Raw genomic sequence first — 10,550 nt, forward strand, 5'->3', positions numbered from 1 at the left:
CAGGGGGTCTGCTTAGAAAATTACATAATATCAACAGATTAATAAACTGCATGAAAATAAAGAAGTAAAATGTGCCAATTAAAATTTTAAAATACTTTGGAAATGTGAAGGAATTTGAAATTGGAAGCTAAACATTAAGTTGGTATCCTCAAATTGGGAGAAGTGCAAGTGCATCAAAAAGAATACAGTATGGACGATGGGTGGTCTCAATTGAATTTAGAAAAGCTCCAACCCTCATATTAAAATGTTGATTTCTTATATATGTGTGTGAATTAAATACAAAAAAATATACATAATTTGTTTATTAGTTTGATGAATGCTCTTTTCTGTAGTTTTATGTATTGTTTTGCAGCTCTTATGATCGAAAATACTTAGACCTAGGTCCTACGTTTCCAGTAAGGACTCAGTGGTGGGTGCCCGGACTCTAATAATGATTCAGTGGGGGGGTCCCTGGGTTCCAGTGATGATTAAGTGGGGGTCCTCAGAAGTCATAAGGTTAAGAGCCACTGGCTTAAAACGTTAAATGCATCAAGCAATATTTCTAGAGCAGGCATTCATTCATACACAGTCTAGACCTGACTACAATTACAAATACAATCCTGGAAAAAACAAGCTCTGGAAAGGCAAATAAGTCTCACCTGTAACAACTGGGCACAGGCCTACTGTTTTTTTCTAAAAAACAATTCAGCTGGCCACTGTAAATGTGCACATATATGGAGGTGCTATCTTGGAATCATTTTTCGTAAAGCAAAAGAAAAAAACATTCCTTAGATGGCTGGGATGCAAAGGTTTCTGTTTTGTAATAACAAAAATGATTATAAGATTACCATTGTGCATGTGTGCACATACATTGTGCCTTTCATGGAATTCTTCTTCTTAAAACATAAGAAAAAACGTACCAAAATAAGTGCCTTGCGTGCACAGTTGCATGGGCTGTGAATGGTTTAAAAAACATTAAAAAATTGTCACCTGCTTTAATACAGCAGTTGGTGGTGGGAGAGAAAGGTGGCTGAGGAGGCAAGAGGATGGTGAGGAGGGGTCTCATTTTTATAAACAGCGCAGGAAGGAGGTAAAGCAGAAGGCAACAGAATGAAGAAGAGAAAATAGTGCAAAGTGCAATGCAAGTACTGACATCAGCACCAGAAGGATTCAACTCAACCAATCAAAACAAGATGAGTTCAAAATGCTCCTTGTGCAGGACAAACACATAACAGGGAAGAAAGTCATGAAATCAGAAGTGGAAAACAGATTTGGACAGAAAGTGACAAAATTAAGAGCAAGAGAGACAACAAACCCACTCTGGATCTCTAATGGGTGCAATTGGTATGTTGAACTTGCAAATAGACTGTAAGCAAGAACTGATGTAAGCATATTTTAAAGTAACTGCCTCAAAAATCACAAAATATGAAGATGTATTGTTTGAGTGAGTGGTTGTGAAATCTGTTGGTGTACTGTCAACATAGCACGCAATGAGTGAATGTGTGAGTGAGCAACTGAATAAGCAAGTGCATGCATAGGAGTATGAGTGAGTGTGTGAATGAGAAAGTAAGTCAAACAGTCAGTGAGTTACTGCAGTTCTTCTTAACCCGTGGACAGGGGAACCCTGGGGGTCTACGAACCCTACTTAGGTGGTCCACCACAACTTTGAAAGTTAAATAATGCATAAAATAATATTAACAGATTAATACAGTGTATATAAATAAAGAAGCAAACTGTGCAAATGAAAATTTTAAAAAGTTCTGTAAATGTGAAGGAATTTGAAATTGGTGGCTAAAAATTAAGTTAGTATACTAAGATTGATTTGTGGGACCAGTGTAAGTCCATCAAACATGATAAAGAATGAACCATTAGTGGCATCAATTGAATTTAGACAAGTCCCAACATTCCCGTTAAAATTTAAATTGTATTTTTGTATCAATTCGTTGTGAATTAAATTTAAAAAATATCATAATTTGTGTATTTCTTTAATGAATGCTTGTTTCTGTATTTTTTGTGTATTGTTTTGCAATTCAAAACATCAAAAATGGTAAGGATAGGCTCCCCGGCTTCCAGTAATGACTCAGTGGGAGTCCCCAGATTCTGATAATGATTCAGTGGGGAGGTCCTAAGGCTCCATTAATAATTAAGGGCAGGTCCACAGAAGTTAAAAGGTCCTAAGAAGCACTGAGTTAGAGGAAGCATGATTTTGAGTGGTTCGGTGAGTAAATGAGTGAGTGAAGGAGCAAGTGTCTGGCTGCAAAAGAGTATGAATGAGTGTATAGTGTAAAGTGAGTGAGTCAGAGTGGGTGAGTTACCATGTGTGACTGAGTAAGTGAGTGAATGTCAGTAAAGTGAGAAAACATCAGGTCGTAAGGAAACAACCTCCTTTTGAATTAGAGAAAATGCTGAATTTGAAGGCAAACGTAATTTCAGAACTTTATCACGTACCAAAGAAGGAAAAATACTTGAATACAACCTAAAACAACTACTTTTAAACACTAGGGAAACCCTTCTACTGGCCAACCTACACTGTACAGAAAAAGTTTGAAGCCTTGTCTGGCCAGAGCGAAACAGGTGTCAGGCTGCGCAGCATGACTAAACTGCTATATTCAGAGTCAATGAAAATCTACATTTGATTATATCAAAAATAAATAAAGCATTCTAAAAACATAAATCAAGTGGATTCTTATTCATTCAATTAAAACTTGTGAAGTTTACAATCTGATCCTCCCAAAACGCATTTAGGCATTGAACTGTTCGGCTGCATTGCAAGAAAACGCCAGACATGTGTTTTTGTAGACATTTCAGGCTTTGTAACTTTGTGCATGTGTTTAACAACTGCATAAGGCGGGAGGAGAAGCTTATTAAATAATTAGCATTGTGGGCTTGTAGAGTGACAACAAAACTATTCAGACATCACATTTACGTATAGAGGAGTGAGTTAAACAGCACGCATGACATTAGATGCCAGTGCCTAGGGGACTGGTGCTTAATGACAAGGTTGAAACCTTGCCTTGTCGCCTGCCTCGGTGGAGCTGGGGAGGGGCCGTGCGTCAGACTAGACATTTCCATCAGCAGAATGAGCAGTTCACGTTACAATGGAAATGTGGAGCGTCTGAATATTTACTCATGCTCGGCTTCTTCCAGGAGGCCCACGATAGGGCTCAGTTACTACACACCACCAACCTCCCCCCCCCCCCCCCCATCTTCCCAACACCCCACACAGCTGCCCCTTGGAGCCACACGCTGACAACACAGGTGCGCCCCCAAGTCCCACGTACACAACACAGCTGCCTCACGCGCTTCTGCAACTGCCTCTCCCGCCCCAGCCCCACGCACACCACAGAGATGCCCCTCCCAGCCCTGCGCACACCTCACAGCTGAACTTGAAGATAAGGCGCCTTGCCCTCTGACACGTCACTGTAATGGCAGCAAGGAACGTTTGCCTTACAACCGTGTGCTTTTCATAAATGTAATGTTACTTGTGTGGCAGAGCATCAATAGTTGTTAAACCTGCTGGCACATGGGAAAAGCCCCCTGCCAGAAACCTCTAAGAAGTTGGCAGTGAAAACATTTCACACTTACCTTCCTCGGAAGTTAGTGGCTGTCGAAGACTGGCTCTCGCCGCAGTTTGAAGCCTGGAATTGGATTTAGAGGAGCCCCTTGTGCCAGGATCCCGTGTTCCGCAGTGACCAGCCCCCGAGAGTGTGCCTTCCTTGAGTTTCTAATGAAGAAACTGCCTGATCTCTTGCACTTTTTTCCTGCGTGATGTCACATCCTGAGTTTGTCTAGAGCTGCACAGCTGTCCTTGTACTAACTTGATGAGAAAAAACAACCCTAACAAGTTACCACCCCGCACTCCCTTACAGTTCCCGACTTCCTCTTCCCACACAAACGCCTAAAGACACACTGCACCCTCCTCCCCTACACACACACAAACATACCCCCGCACACTGATGGCCGTGCCTTTCAAGAGTTTGATGGGACTCAAGAACACTTACCTGGTCTGTCTTCCCCGTTCGGGTGGTGGTGGGGGTGTTCTCCTCTTCGAAGCCGTGCTCACACACAGCCCCGCCTCACACGCCCCTCGCGCTCTCCTCGCGTGGGACCCACAACATGCTCCGTGGACAGGACGGCACACAAGCGCGCGCACACAGAGCAGTCCGCGGGCGCAAGCACCCCTCGCTGAAGCCGGAGCCCTTTATTATTCTTAGACATCAGCCATCGCACTTCCGCATCCGCGACCCGTGTTTAGGAAGGAAGGTCACGCACAGGATTTAGTGTAACCTGTCAATTAATGATGAGTGTCACTGGCAGCGCGCAGCAGGATCTAAACACTGACACCGCATCCACGCGGACAGCAGCCCCTGCGCCCGGCACTTGGAGTAACTGTACCGCACTGTTTACATACAAATATAGAAACACAGCGTGACCAGAGGCCGCTGTGAGTCTTTCATGCTTCTGATTTACATACCGACCTTGTAGGGTCTCCAGCTTCACCCTTCTTGCATACATACGGTGGGACTCATTCTCGTGTGGATTTTGTTTACCTGCGTTTTGCTAATGTTATTTTTTATTTGGTTAATATAACATGCACACACCGCAAAACATAAATCCATCTACACACAGGCAACACGATGTGTACGCGACGCAACTGCAACTTGCTACATAGATTACACAGTTGAGGTTGCAGGTTACTTATGCAGGTTACACAGTGGTTACAAGTTCGAATGCATAGTGAACGTTTCTAAGTTACTCACTTTACACCGAAGGCACATAGTTTGTGGGATGTGCTGGCAAGACTGCGCAGTCATGGTCCAAAGACCAAGTCACAAAAGCAACTGAAAGATGAAGAACAAAGAGTTCATGTGTCTGAGGCACAATCAAGCATGGATACTGCACACTATACAACATACACGCGAGGTCTGTAGGCCAGCATACTCATGAAAAAAGAAAAAAGCAGGGACGAGCGTTCCCAGGGTTAGACTATGGGAGTCTTGAGCCTCGATCTGTCCTGCATCAGTAAGTAGAATGGTGCAACGCACGTGTAAAATTGCACATACTGTGCACGAAGAACATTGACAGATCTGATATTCATTGCAAGCTTATGCCGCACAAAAAACAGAAACAAAGAAAACAGGTCGATGTCCTAATTGAGACGACAATATGCTTGCAATTCAACTTTTTTTAAATTAATAAATAATTACCACTGCACATAATTGAATAGAAGTATGGGTGCTTCCTTGAATATGCATAGAAACGCTTTTTTTACAAATCACAGAAAAATATGAAAAGCACAAACAAAGGGTACTGATAGCTTTCATTTACTGTAGCCTGGATACATGGATTCAACTCACAACTATGACAAATACATGATGGATAAAGAATGGAAAGAAAAATATTAATGGCGGATTAGGATGTTGAACCACCAGTCCTGAAACTGAACTGCACTTGTTCTTAGGCAGATGTGCACATGTAATCACACAAAAATGCTGTCATTCACAATGCAAGATAGCCAATGACTGAAGTATACTGACCCGTTGCCCCCATGCTAGAGGTGGGTGACATTCTAACTTAGCAGGGAGAGCCAAGCCAGAGCCAAGCCAAGAATGTGCCTCGGATCATGGAGCAGGTGCACGAGCCGAGCCGAGCCATAGAAATATTTGCTCTGTAAATCAAGCAACAAACATGTAAAATATCATAAAGTCTCTTCAAAATTGAACAAAGTGTATTTCATTGATATGTGGAAGCTTTAACACTAATAAGGTACATTAGAGCACTCAATCAGTCCATTTGTAGAGTGCGTACTATCACCCCTGAGGGTCTTTTTGGTGCCTTGTCTCAGTCGAAAAGCCAGGTTGTCAGCTTTTTAAAGAACTCTGTAAAGGATGGCGCTGCTCGGAGGTGCACCAGTAGGGAGTTCCAGGCTTTGGTAGTGGTGCAGAAGAACGATCATCCTCAGGTGCGGCTGTGGCGTACGCCGGGGTGTGTGCGAGGGTCTGTGTGGCAGAACGCAGGTCTTCCAGGCTGGTGAACGTTCAGGCGGTGGTTGATATAGGATGGCCCTAAGTCGGGCAGTGCTTTGTAGCCATGCATGAGGGTTTTGAACTGGCATCTCTTCTGGATGGGGAGCCAGTGGAAATGTCTCAGGTGGGGGGTAAAATGGGTCCAGGATGAGCGTGGCTGAGGTGTTTCAAATGGTGTGGAGTTGGGTGGGCAGTGGGGTGCAGAGATAGTCAAAGCCACACTGAGAAGTACTTATTAAAAGTGATGGTTTTGTACAGCTGGTAGTCTGAACTCAGATATTTAAAAGTTCTTTCATGGGGGTAATAAAGAAAGAGTGAGTTTTGGTGAAATAGAATATTTGCAGAAGATCACACAACTTAAGTGGGAAGAGCCATGATTTACCCAGTTCTTCTGCATTCACTTTGTACAAATCATCGAGTATCTGTTGTTCCTTATGTTAAGGCTTTGTTTTACCTCTTATTGCAATTTTTAAATATAGGCAAACTTGATTGGAAGGCCAAGCACTTTACATGAGCACCAGTTATGATACACAAGGTCGCTTGCATTATTTATGGACATGGGGAGATTAAGTGATTTTCCCAGAATCATAGGATGTTGAGCCACAGAGAAAGAAACTTGTCTCCCTACTTCCACAACCAGCCACTCTGAACCTAAGGCCAAATCTTCGGTTGAGGGAGGGTGGCAGGCAGAAGCCACATGAAAGCTCGGGGTTCCAGCAGGACCTCAAGAGGAGCCTGAGCCAGAGCCAGGCATCAGGCTTGAGTCTGGCGTGAGCTTGCAGTGGCCTACCCGCCTCTTCCCCATGCTGAGTGCTGTGGTACGCAAGAGCAAAATCTGAACAACAGAGCAGACTCGTTTATGATGAGGGATAACCTAAAGTCCATCTATGTATGTAAATATATGTATTTTTTATTTCATGGCTTCTCACTATCTCTACCACTCACGTTTCAGGATTAGGTTGAACATAGAACTTCCATATAAAGACAGAGGTTTTGAGAATAAATACATACCACAAATTCAATAGCTACGACATAAAAAGATGACTATGCACAAATAATATAAGCTAACATAGGGAAAGGTATCAAAATGTGATACCCCAACCTTATAAAAAAATATCACCATTAAAATGATGCAGGTAATGCTGGCTCGTTGGCTTTTATTTCCCGTATTATTGAGCTGAAGTGAGTGACTGGGGGAACCTAATACTCCACAGGTGAACCAGTGGCAGGGAATGGACAGTCTATTAGATGACAGTCCAAATACAAGCCACATGGCAATGGAAGAAACTCAGGAGAGGGCAGGGCAAGAGGAGCCCAGGTACTTTTTGTTAAAGTGCCCACAAAAGGATTGTGGGCTCACAGTAATTCAAGCAAAAGCCAACAAGTGGAAGAAGAGTTGAGAACATCTGTGCAAAACTGATACTTCAAAATGGTGAGAGGGCATCTCATTACAAAAGTATCCAGGCAAAAGAATGGTGCCCGGGGGGCTGTATATTTACACGGTCCCATCGTATGAATCCCTTAATACCAAAATGTTGAAGGGGTGGGCAACCATTTCGACTAACAGCTCCAAGGTGATGTTGTCATGTAGGCTCTCATTATCCTAATGAGACTACTGGATTTGGGCGGCAGAATCACTGGCCCTGTGGGGGACTGAGTCTAAACCCACTACAGGGGACACCTGTCGGCCTTATCCATGTTTGCTCCAGCTAACTAGCAGTGTCTCATCTCCACCCAAGAGCAGGGATGATTGGGCAGCCGAGCGCATGACACAATTGACCCCTCAGGGACAGTGTTTGACTGTCCAAAATTTACTGGAAAAATCAGGACGTATTAAGTCATATATAGGTTTTATGCATGATGCGTAATCTGGAATGTAAATTCTGCCAAAATCTAGAAAACCCAATAGGGATTGGAGTTTTTTTATGGTATTTGGAGGTCGTCATCCATGAGATAGATATCATCTACATAGGACAATGCTTCAGGGTCAATTTCGTGCAATATTGAAGTCACAAGAGATGCAAACTATCCTGGACTGTTTTGTACCCCTGGGGTAAACAAAATAATTTTTTCTGGGAGCCTAGTGCGCTGAAACTTGATAAATCTCTACTCTCAGGCTCTATATTTTGGCAGAAGGAACCATTGGAAATATCCAGTGTTGTTTTGTATGTTTTGCGCATTATGTTGTTCATGAGTGCTGTGCTATGTGAGTTTTGTATAGCGTATGTGTGTGTATGACTGTTTAAGTAGCTGTAGTCTAAGACTATTCTGTACAAATGGTTTTGTTTAGCTACTGGGAATAAGGGATTATTCATTGGTGAGACACAGGGTTCGATTACGCCCTGGTACTCTAGTTGTGTGAGGATTTCCCCCACATGTGCTTTAGCATCAGGTTTTATTGGATAATGTGGTTGGGATTGAGGTTTTAATTGGAATTACCTGATAGGGGGAATCTTTATCCCACCCTACGTGGTTGCGATATAACTCGGGTGCCTGTGCCAATGCCCAATCGATGGCGCAGGATTCTGCGAGCTCATCGGGAACAAAGGGGGAGAAAGCAGGTTTGATAACATCTTCCACCCCATATGGGCAAGTACGGACAAATTCAGGTGGCCAATCCCTTTCGGCCAGTAGAATATCATATATATTTATGACACGTCCCAAAAGATTGCGTCGATTGTCTCCTTATAACTGTAACATTCCTTTGTACACCCTATCAGGCGTGGAGACACGCATGTCCGCAGTTTCAACTTGTAGGAAGTTATCAGTTGCTTTCACCTCCAGATGCTCTTGAAGATTCTGGTGGACTATTGTACTTGGGCAGCAGAATCACTTGCACTGTGGGGAACTGAGTCCAAACCCACTAGAGGAGACACCTGTCGGCCTAATCTGGGGTTTGATCCTGCTAACTTGCAGTGCCTCATCTCCACCCAAGAGCAGGGATGATTGGGCAGCCGAGCGCATGACACAGTTGACCCCTCAGGGAAATTGTGGTCACTCAGATCGCATCCGTTTCTCTCAGTTACATTAATCTCACATATACAAGGACAATCAAAGGCAGAATAAAATTTAATAAGCATTTATTGATGTAACTCCATCTCGGCTAATAAAGCATGTACTGCAATAACTAGGACGATGAAGCATGACAGAATTTAATTTGTGACAAGGAGAGTAAAGCATAAAAATAACGCTACCTTAGTGTCACTAGAGTAGTTAAAGAGCTCCTACCTAGGCTATGTTAGAGCACAGCATGTTAAGCTCTAATTCTGCCCTTCAGGTTCCCCTGGGAAGACATCATCCCTCATACCTGAGCAAAAGGTCTGTAGTCTACATAAGCAGCTGTAGCAAAGCATTCAGCAATCAGCATACAGTCATGGCCATCTGGCTGGAATCTTTCCCTCTAACGTACATGGGACAAAGTAGCGTTTTCATAATAAAACAGCTGATGTTCCAAGAAAGGATCCCTACGTAAGAGTGTGTATGTTTCTATGAACACTAGAGACAAAGCGTTATCACGTTTGCCAGCAACCTATCTTACTGCAGCCTCGAGAAAAGCACAGAGTGAAAGAAATGTCTTGTTTAAGAACACAGTGCTGGCCTAGGCAATGAACAGCTAGATAGAGGAAATCAAACAAGATCGCAAATGTGGCTATTGTAAAAAATAATAAACAAAGCTGAATAAAATATGTCTAGCTTATAGTGCACAGCGGCAGGCCTAGTTTGCCAAAATGATGTGTATGAAGCTGTAACTAAAATGGATACACAACAATGTTAGAAACACTGATTAAATATGCGTGGTCAGGCAGGGAGGATGTATTAAAAGTCAGTGCTGTTTTGAAAGAGGAGCTTAAAACGAGACCGGAGAAGGAAAATGTTCACAAATGTCTTAAGGAAATTGAAGTAAGGCTGGAGAAAATTGAGGATGAGACAAAGTTATGCAAACAATGCAAATATTTAAGAGACTATCTATTATGAGAATGGATGAATTCTCACTTTCTACCATAGATGTTATAGCATGCATAAGCAAGAAAATAATGAGACGCCAAGACCAGCGCATTATGAGACAAGTGTATCAGAGATTGGTTCTGAAACAGGAGATGAGACTAATACATTGGCAGCAATATATCAGAACTAGAGGCCAACCAGAAGCCTTCTACTTGTATAGGCGAATATCAGATGTTGAGAAAAGGATGCAAAATCATACAGGTGCGTGCCAGAGGAAGAGGCAGGGGGGCAAGAGCATGAGGAGGAACAAGCAGAGGAATAAAAAAATATACCAAAGGAAGAAAAGAGAACATGAATGGAGTGCAATCCCTCCTGGGAGAGGACAATAAGTGCCAAAGAACATATCAGTAATGGATGCTGAGATGGCTAACAATACTATAATTAACCTTTCCCACAGGGTGCTTCCTGATGATGAGAAATAAGCTTTGTGTTTTGGACTTTCCTTCTGCCCCTCGGTAGGCCTTACCTTTGTGGAAAACTCGCTTAGACCTGTTTAAATTGGTTATTAAGTTTAAATTAAAGAAGTGACACCACATTGAA

At 42.9% G+C, this 10,550-nt stretch overlaps 1 protein-coding gene across 2 annotated transcripts in view; it reads right to left on the bottom strand.

Annotated features, from left to right (window-relative positions):
• The window catches only part of MOB3C (MOB kinase activator 3C), a 227,112-nt gene extending 222,976 nt beyond the window's left edge, over positions 1-4,136 (bottom strand). The window contains exon 1 of one of the 2 annotated variants that reach the window (XM_069232734.1): positions 3,981-4,136. The gene's annotated coding sequence lies outside the window, so the exon portion shown is untranslated. Of the gene's footprint in view, positions 1-3,564; positions 3,722-3,980 lie in introns of those variants that run through there. The other variant, XM_069232733.1, reaches the window with a different exon arrangement.
• Between the last annotated feature and the right edge of the window lie 6,414 nt (positions 4,137-10,550).

This window comes from Pleurodeles waltl, chromosome 4_2 (genome assembly GCF_031143425.1).
Source record: "Pleurodeles waltl isolate 20211129_DDA chromosome 4_2, aPleWal1.hap1.20221129, whole genome shotgun sequence".
In the NCBI taxonomy this organism is placed as follows: domain Eukaryota; kingdom Metazoa; phylum Chordata; class Amphibia; order Caudata; family Salamandridae; genus Pleurodeles; species Pleurodeles waltl.